An 8810-nucleotide genomic window follows, 5' to 3' on the forward strand; every position below is an offset into this window, starting at 1 on the left:
AAAAACACGAAACATTGTTGAACTACACTGATACATACAAGCATTTTATGCAAGCTAAAAGTAAGAATAAATAGCTGAATGTGTTTTGTTGAATGTTCTGAACTTTTCAGTGTTTGCACAATGGACAAACACTAAAATACTGCACAGTAGATAGCTGAAACATCCAGCTTTTAGCATTTAATATGTGGCTCAACTTGACTAAACACTGACGCTAGCTAAACTGAACTAAATTGCAAAGTGGTGCACGTCATTTAAAAAAAATTATTGCAAAACATTCAAAATAATGTTGCTAAATAACATTCGATTATAATAACTGTGGAGTATTAGTGGAGGTGCTGAAGTAGTGGTGCTGTAGATCAGCTGACAGCGCTCTAGGTGGGAAGCTGATGAAAAAGAGTGGAAATCACCGTTCTGTGATATATCCTTTTTTTTACATCTCTAGGTATGCAGTCAGTTTCAGAACATACTAGATAGCACGAGCAACAGACTGAAACAGTGCTCCCTTTGATCAAGACCAAGTGAGTCCTCATCTTTTGTCTTGCCACTGGCGGCGTTGGCATGGAAACACCACCAGAGTGGGGAACACTGTGGTCGATCAGCAAATGGGTCACATGGAGAGGAAAACAAGCACAACCCCACACACGTACACACAGAGACTCATAGATGTGCAGCAACCCCCTTTACATCAAGTGTAGTGTTACAAAGTAAAGAAACCCCTGACCTATTTCGCCACAACGCTCCTCTTTCTTTTGCACAACATGCTTATGTTGCAACATGCAATACAGTTAAAGTATAAACCGTGACACATATGGTTTTTTGGCCTTTTGCAGAGTGTTGGTGAAAGTTTCCTTTATGCGGATGCCAGTTTGAAAAATGGAAAGGCCCATTGAAGACGAATGCAAAGAAAGGTGTATTGAGCGGCGCCTGTAAAATGACTCTCTGTGACAGCACCAACTACCTGCCGGTGACGCTGGGTGAAGCAGGAAGAGGTTTTAGATTGCAGCGGCCTTTCTGCAGCTTTGTCCTGAGTGAGGAGATCCCTTCACGGTGATATTCACTACAGAGAAAAAAACAGAGAAGAGTAGAGGTGAAGGGGGATCATTGTTTGAAATTCATTCATATTTCTAGATGTCCTTCTGACCGATTCACAGCCCACGACAGTGTGTACTTGGCTTCATTTATGGCTCACAAACCAGTCGGAGATTTAGTGTTACTGTCTTGGTCCACAGCCACAACTTGGTGACCTTGTAAAAGTATCTGCAGGGCAACGTGATGCAATAAAAGATCATGTTTACTGCAGCAAAATCTGCAGAGGCCAAAAAAAGAAGTTTGCAACAGAAATAACGTCTACATCTGGCATCCTTTTGCAATTTGTAGCAAATAGTGACGCAAAGAGATGCAGTGCAAAGAATGTATATATATGTATACACACACACACACACACATATTTCAGTATGTCTGACTGCTCTCCTACGTGGTTCAGGGCTGGCATTCAGTTACATCATTCTTCAGAGAACGGAAGCTCAGATTACAGGAAAGGCAAACACAGGCCTCTGGGGTCTGTGAGTGTGTGTGTGTGTGTGTGTGTGTGCAGTCGCTATCCCTGTATGCTCTTCTTATATAACCAATCAGAATGCCCGACATGTTTCTCTTGATGGATGCGATTTCGTTTGGGTTCAGATTTCATCATTTAATTCGACACACAGTTTCGGGTCTGTTTGTATAGCTGAGATTTGGGTGATGTGTTTGTCTCCGAGCACTTTCATATGCATCTTGTTCACATATTCCCTCTTACTGAGGTAGAATACACTTAGTTATTTAACTGAAACACGATATCGCTTTCAAAACACATTTCGGTGATATTTATTCTGTAATAACTCCACATTTAATATAAATTCACAGAGGTTTTGCATTTTGGAGCCTGAAAAAATGATCAAAGCTGAAGAGGTCATTCGAGGTCCTTGAACTGGATTTCACAAGAAAAGGCTTTAACAGCAAAAACAGAGGCCTTACTTGCAGACAGCATATTTATCCTGCGTTTCTCCCTCAGTAGGTAGATAATATGGAGGGTTTTAAGTTGTTAATCACAAAAAACGGCTGCATAATTACCACAGACACATACAGTAGCTGTGAGCGTCATCATCATGCGGGTTGAGCATGTGGTAAAGCAGAAGTCAGGGCACAGTGTTGCACATGGTTCACCAAGCATCTCCTCTCTTATCTCTAGCAACAACGGGTGAGTTAAATTAGTGCTGTATAATTAACAAGACAAAATGGGCCTGCAGATGTTCCAGAGTCAATTGAACATCAATAACTCCAGCTGAGGCCAGTTGCTCTCCTTCATCCCTCTTTTCTGTCTCTTTCCAGGCAGTGGACTTGAGATGAATTTCACAGTCTCTTTGAAGGTGCCTTTCAGCCCTGTGGATGAATGGATACAGTGTTTCTGCATGCTTCTGCTGCTGCTACTGATGCTGCCATTTCTCTCTCAGCATCTCTGGAGCTGGAGGGCTGTCAGAGGCGTCTGCTGCTGCTCGCTGCTTCCTGCCACTCACAGCTTTCAGGCTCTGATCACAGCAATTTCAGCCGGCCCCACTGTTTATGTGCGCCGGAGTGCTGAAGCATGTAAGGGGAGTGCCATCCCAGCACCGTTCACATAACCTACCATAAGCAGACATGCACTGCTGGGCTTCTAAGCTCTCTCACTTTCAGTAATATAAATGTTTTGCCCCCTGATAACAACAGGATGTTGCTAGTGAAAATGTAGTGCAATCAGTTGTGCGTGACATTACAAAAATATGTTTTTCTTAACCCCAGCACTATATTTATACCTTATTGTTTTTGGTGGTTTTATTTCTCTAGGTTTTAAAGCTTCGATCTTCCTGTATTTGAGAGAGCGTTTTTATTGAGAATACTTTTAACAGAAGAAATAGATCCACATAGATATACATATGAAAGTTTTAAAGAGAGCCTATTGTTATTTGTAGCTTCATATTTTGATTTGTGGACTCTTTAACATAATCATTTATGCAAAAATGGACCAATTCTTATATAGCACTCAAAGCACTTTATGCAACTTGTATCATTAACCCAAGTGCTCTTTTCTGTGCTTTTTCTGCATAAGTGCTCCTTACATTTAACATTCACACCCATTTATACTCCAGTAGATGCATCCAGATACATGGGGTTAGTATCTTACCCAAGGATATTTGGCATGCAGACTGGAGGAGCCAGGGATCGAACCGTCAGCCTTCCAATTAGTAGATGATGAGCTCTAGCCACCCCACCTACATTACCAGCTACCGAGTGCGATGACTCAGCTGCCTGAAAAGGCAACGTATCACCAACTTCACAGCATAATTTACAAATTTTAACAGAATGAAAGATAACTGGATGGAACAGCATCCAGCAACACTTTAAAGATATAACATTCTATTTAGGGCCAATATGTTGCAGATCCATCAATGTCCTCCCTGCCCTTCTTTACATACTTTAGAGGCTTTTATTGTAGACATATGAGACGTCAGACACTTCTTTTTTTTTCTTTTTTCTTATTTTTTAAAGATAAGAAATTGAATACACAACAATTATATAATACATAATATATAAACACCCCCTCAGTCATCCTTTAAAAAAAACCCTCCCCTGTTTGCTCCTGATAAAACCAGTTAAAAAACAACAATCATAAGTTCAGCAAACCAACCACTGCCTAAACTCAAAAGCCAAAAGTCTTTAGCCCCAGTGCTCAATTCCTAATTCACTGTTACTGTGCTTGTATTAAGAACATTATCTTTAACTTGCTAGCTAGCTAGCAACATACAGTATTGAGAAGTGAATCCACCTTTTAGCAAAAATCACTTACATCAAAAGATCCTATTTATATTTGTAGCAACGGCACACCTGCTCAGATCAACACTATGTTATTTGATGTTATCCAGAACTAAACAGTTAAGATTTTTTTAGGTTATATTAAACACGCAGGCCTCACAATAGAAACCATTTCATCTTTCATTGCTGAAAGATTCTGATTATTGTTGCTTACTTCAGCTGCCCAGCTTTCTTTTACACAACGGGGTCAATCCTACTTGGCTTGAGAGACCAGCGTTGCATAAATTTCTTTGGAGAGGTGTTCTGTTGCAGGTGACACACTTGTCCAGGTCAGAGTTTCACTTTTTCTTCTCTAGAAACGTACGTCTGATTTTATGTGCAGGCCACGCTTTGGATCACTATCATGCTGGATTAAACCTGCGAAGCTTCTGGAGAACAGGAGCTCTTGTCTGACACTATTTTCATTGTGGCATCTATAGATGTTGTAAAACCAACACGTATTGCACTTATGCAACGCAAATGTTTTTCATAGATGCCTTCTGCAGAGGTTGCTGTTATGCAATGTGCTTATCGCTGTCCGAGCTGTTACAAAAACGTTGATTTCCCTTGATAACACCTGTGCCAAGTTTGAAGCACTTGCCATTCTGTTTTTGCATAACTAGATTGTGCAAGTGCTGCACAGTGTGTGGTGTCATTTTACGAGGATGCCATTTTGTGGCTCTGATGATTGCTACTTTATCTCATTCTATGGCTCCTGATTACTGCTGCAACTGTGTTTTTGACTCATTTTTGCTTCCTGCATCATTATCCATCGTAATGAAATCTAACAGACAAGTTTTTAATACTTCAGGCTAACTTTTCCAATGCGGAGGCATGACTACACCACCACAGTGGATTTTTAAACCAGTCAATATGTTATTGAAGCGCAGTTTTTCTTTAATTTGGGAATTACAGAATTTTCAGAAGCTTAAGGTGCATTTCCTCCCTTGAGGTGATCTGATGGGCCTTTACTGAAGCCACCTTCAGTTGCTGCTTATTTGTTGGTCTTGCTGTCTTCAGTTTTGTCTTCAGTCAATGAAAAGCTGCTCTGTTGGATTTACTGATTTGGCCATTGAAGAATATCCCATTTCTTTGCCGTTAGAGACTCTTGGGTTCCTTTGCAGGGTGCTGTGGGCATTATCCATTTGCAGCATTTGGATGATTCTGAGCAGAGAGTATAGCCTTCTACACTTCACAATCCACCATGGTCATTAATAGACTCTAGAGACCTGGTTCCAGGGGCAGTCATACAGGCGCAGGCCATTTTCTCATTCTAGTACATTCTGGTTTTTATCTGTCCAAAGTTTTCTTTTTCAGGACTGTGCATGCTCTTTTAAATGTTTTCTGACCAAGTCTAATCTGCCCTTCCTGTTCTCTAGTGTAACCAGTGGTTTGAACCTTGTTGTAAAACACTATCTCCTTAAGCATGTTCTTGACTTGTCTAGACTTTGTAATTTTTTCTGAACCGAGGAAGAATTTCAATGTTTCTCAACATTAATGTTCTTTTGTGGCCTTTCAGGGATTTTGGTTCTGTAGGGATCACCTGTGCATTCAGATTGTTGATTGTCAATGCTCCTAAAGTTTGTAATACTTCTCAGATAAATTTATTTTACAGTATTATTTCAGTTTTCAGCCTAATAATGCCTGACAACTCTTTGGACTTCATATTAAAGGTTCCAGTGAACGGCCAATAACTCCAGTTATCTGCTTAACTTACCATGAAATAACAAGAGAACCTCTTCTGGCCATGATGTTGCTTGTCAGTTGATTATCCAATTACTTTTGAGCTTCTGAAAAAGAGCTCTATGTATAAAACATGCAAAGACAAAATTCTGAAAGTGTAATTGTCCAAAATCGTATGGGCCTGACTGTATGTTGACTCGATTCTGCCTAAACTAGGCCAGCAACCCACATGACTTTAGAGGCCTGGAGAAAGAAAAGACACACACTGTAGTTTGGGGGGGTTATAGCAAATGTTCAAAGTGCACTACAGTCTTTTAAAATATGACTAGAGCAGCAAGTTCTGTTAATTAATTCAAGTAATAGTGCAATTCTGCCCCCAGGCTTTATTAGCAGAGAATCCGATTGAGCGATGATTAATCTGTGCCGTGGTAAACCTGAAGTAAAAGGGCACAGCATACTGCAGACACTAATTTGTTCTTTAAGAAACAAGCTTACTGAAGTCTGAAGGCTAAATCACAGGAGGGCAGAGCTACTCCCCCTTAGAAGGTACAGAATGCAAGATAGTCTTTTGTTGTGAGTCTCCTTAATTCATTCTTTATTTTGCAATTCAGCAAGGTGACAATAACGTGGCTCACATGTAAAACAAGCAGACCATATGCAAAACACTCACTGAGCTTAGTGGGTCACAAAACTGATGAGATAGCGGTGATTGAGGAGATCGGTTTGATGTGTAGTGTTTGACACTGAAGCTTCTGATATCAATTTTGTGGCTCTTTTATAAATGCAGAGATTCTACAATTATTTGTGAGCCTGCCTTTGCAGATCTTTGTCAGTTCTTCTAAACTACGTACTGTAACAATGTGAATCTTGGCATTGTTTCATTTTTTTCTCCCTCTTCAATTAGGCTTTGTTTCATTGTGTAAGCGAGGTAGCCGCGCGAGCCCCTCTCACAGACGAGGCTGATGGCCTTTTCTGTGCCACTCTGTCCTTTGATTTTCCACAAAACATCAAAAAGTATCAGGTTGGGAAAGCAGGGTGATGATAACAGAGTAGAGTAATGAGTGGGTGGCTGTGGGTTGACACAGCCATAGAGACACAGTGAGATAAACTTTGACTTTTAGCTCTCCACTGAATAATCTGAAATAAGAGAAAGGCAGCCAGGAATGCAGGAGATAAAATGCCGCGTCTCTTTAGGAGTTCTGCGATGCGGCAAGTGAAAGCCCGTCCTCATTCCCAGGGAGTCAAACACTGACGTTTTTTGTCAAAGCTTCTGTCTCGTAGATGAGCACCAGAAAAACTGAAATTAATCTCAATCTCTAATCATCACGTATAGGCACTATTAGAGCACATTGTAATGCACCTTGAGCCCACAGTTGAAATTTGGTTATCTTTTCTTGCGTATGCCTAATTTCTTTTAGCAAGAAAGGAAAGGAACAGCATCGGTATCATTTATTTAGATCATCTAGACCTGTATGTGTCTATGTGCGTGTGTGTATCTGGCTACCATTCAATATCCATTAAGCTTTTACCTTTTGTTTACCTGTTTCTCCTAATGGAAATGTCACTGATTAGCTAAATGTTCAAATGCTAATAAGCTAGCTGCTAAAGTTGCCCATCATCTGTTCAGTTCTGGGACAGTGGCAATCTTTTTGTGAAGCAGTTTGCATCTATGGCTAGAAACTGAGTAGGCAGTCAACCAAAACAAAGCTGTTGCTGCTAAACCAGCACATTTAGCTAAAATACATTTAACGCCAGTGGAGCTAAATATTTTTAACTTGTGTTGAATCAAATGTTATTTACAATCATTTCAGTTTCAAATCTTCTAAATTGTCTATCAGTATGACTTGATAAAACACTTCCTGTTCGTGCTTATCTCATCTAACATCTCATCTTATCCCATTGAACCAAAGGACATTTAAAACAGTCGGTGTAGCTCACTATTTTTTTCTTTCTGACTACACAGATTGCAGCAACTACTTTAGTTTCTTTCTTTTTTTTTTTAAATTTTACAATCACGCTTTCTGCACCAGTGGATAATTTCTCATTGTCAAATTATGTAAATCTATGGTATGTAAAGTGTACGCAAATCGCCCTGGAGTGTTGCACATGAGCTACCTGTCTCACCGTGTATTGTGTGAGCTAATGATTAAAATCAGAGGGAGTCAGTCGTGTGTAAACTTTGAGCTTTTCTCTTTCTCGGGTTTGCACTTGCAAGCAATCAGTGAGACAGAAGCAAAGAGGCAGTGGCCCAATCAGCTGGGAGGTTATATTTTCTTTGAAAGGATGAGCAGGTTGTACACTACTGTCACTTGTTGGCTATTGGCCATCTTTTACTGCAATGCAGTATATCACCACTGCAACAGTGTAAAGGAATCAAACATTTAGTTGTCTCTCTGTGTGATAAATATTGGAAGCAGAGGTAATCAGACCAAATAAATTTAAAACTGTGTCACCCCAGTGCTTCAGAAGACATTCAAAGGGTGAATTATTCACAGAGGCATCCTGATTAAAAAGTGATTAATCAGTCCATCCAGCCTGGCCCAAATGGAAAAAAACACAATCTTCAAACACTGCAGAGGTATTAAGGTTGGTTGGAATATATGACGACAATCTCATTATAGAGGCCAGCAGCATGTAATCTTTTTTTATTTTCACCCTCGTCTTTGTCTCCCTGTTTCACTTTCTTGCTCTCTTATTCTCGCTCCTTCAAATATGCAAAGACGGCATTTCCTCCCGTGCTGTAATTAGCAGAAAATATGCAAAGTAGATCAAAAGTTGGAATTTATTAAGCTTCATATTCACAACAAATTAGGTTCTCATTGAGGTGCCTCTTCCAGCCTGAGCAACAATTTGTGGGTTTTCTCATATTTAATTACTGATCCTCAAAGCTGACCTTGAAAAAAATGTTTTTACAACAATTTCTACATAAGTCAGGATTCTTGTTAAAGTCACATCATTCCTGCGAAAAACTTTCAAAACCCGGGAAGGGCAGGATGGTTGGATCATGCTGCTGGTGTGTAAGTGACCTGTAACACCTGCAGCTCAGAATTTATTCTGTCATGGTGTCAGTTTCTGATGACCGCATCTGTTTATTCAACTAGCTTTGTCACACCCACACGCACACACGTTACCATAAATGTGTAGGTGTATATGGGCTTGCTGTATGCACGTGTGCTTCATGCATGGCTGAATCTCTTTGTGAGCACTCAATATGTCACCGTGAAAGCACAAATCATGGACCCCTGGGATAATTTGCTGTTGTC

The sequence above is a fragment of the Haplochromis burtoni genome, unplaced genomic scaffold (genome assembly GCF_018398535.1).
Source record: "Haplochromis burtoni strain Fernald_Lab_line unplaced genomic scaffold, NCSU_Asbu1 Contig_28, whole genome shotgun sequence".
In the NCBI taxonomy this organism is placed as follows: domain Eukaryota; kingdom Metazoa; phylum Chordata; class Actinopteri; order Cichliformes; family Cichlidae; genus Haplochromis; species Haplochromis burtoni.